Consider the following 1,271-nt stretch of genomic DNA (forward strand, 5'->3'; position numbering starts at 1 on the left):
TCTCTCTCTCTCTAAGCAAAATAATAATAATAATAATAATAATAATAATAATAATAACAATATTGAGAGAGAGAGAGAGAGAGAGAGAGAGAGAGAGAGAGAGAGAGAGAGAGAGAGAGAGAGAGAGAGAGAAAGGAAGGAGAGAAAAAGAACTCTCTCTCTCTCTCTCTCAGAAAATTTGACCTTTTCAACCAATAGAGAGAGAGAGAGAGAGAGAGAGAGAGAGAGAGAGAGAGAGAGAGAGAGAGAGAGAGAGAGAGAGAGAGAGAGAGAGAGAGAGAGAGAGAGAGAGAGTGTGTGTGTGTGTTTGTGTGTTGATATTATTAGTATTACTGATTAATAAGGTGACGTGGCATCAGAGGTAAGACCACAATGCAAAGTTCTCAATATATATATATATCCTTAAGGACGTTCAGTTAACAATTCCTCAAACACACACACACACACACACACACACACACACACACACACACACACACACACACACACACACACACACACACACACACTTTCTTTTTAGTTTTCGTCACCCTTCATCGTTAATTTCCTAAAATAAATGAATAAATAAATAAAATGCAGAAAAAAGGACCTTACCTCTTCCAGTCGCGAGTCAAAGGCCACATTATTTTTCACTTTTCACGTTTCAAATGGGAGTCCACGCCTTCATAGCACCGGGGGAACTATGCTTTGTGGTTATCCTAATGGTCAGTTCATAGACGTGGGCACACACACACGCAAAAACAGAAAAAGAGAAAAAAAAAAAAAAAAACGGGGGACAGTTAACGGGAGATATTCTCGTAGCATCTGTCTCTCCCCGTTCCCAAACCGATACTGGCTGATTGAGAGTGACGTTGCCTATTAATCTTTTAGTTATCTATTTTTTTCAATGTTTCAGAGCTTCCTGTCATTTATTTTGCAATTCTTTTTATTTTTTTATATTTTATTAAGCGTTTTGAATGGTTTATAAAAGTTAGTTACGGTTTTATGAGATAATATGCATTATTTCGACAATGATAGATCATGTTTGGCTTTGACTTCGTCTTTATATAAAATTCTTGCATTAATATGAACACTGAATATACTTCTAATAAAAAAACAGACAAGCTTTGATATTATCCTTTAGTTGGTGTTCTCCCTAGTAAGGATAAGAATATATAAATTTGAGCTGTCATGAAACAAAGCGAGACGAGGCCACAGTCATAGAAAATCGTCCGAACACTTTGCCCATGACTATCTTGGTACGGTCTCTCTAGGCGGTTTTTCTCTTTTTT

General features: G+C 36.8%; 1 protein-coding gene across 1 annotated transcript in view; it reads right to left on the minus strand.

The window, feature by feature from the left end:
* LOC135115323 (valine--tRNA ligase-like) overlaps positions 1-813 on the minus strand; it is a 28,387-nt gene extending 27,574 nt beyond the window's left edge. The window contains exon 1 of the mRNA XM_064032031.1: positions 595-813. The gene's annotated coding sequence lies outside the window, so the exon portion shown is untranslated. The remainder of the gene's footprint in view (positions 1-594) is intronic.
* Positions 814-1,271: the final 458 nt, after the last annotated feature.

This window comes from Scylla paramamosain, chromosome 2, assembly GCF_035594125.1.
Source record: "Scylla paramamosain isolate STU-SP2022 chromosome 2, ASM3559412v1, whole genome shotgun sequence".
Lineage (NCBI taxonomy): Eukaryota > Metazoa > Arthropoda > Malacostraca > Decapoda > Portunidae > Scylla > Scylla paramamosain.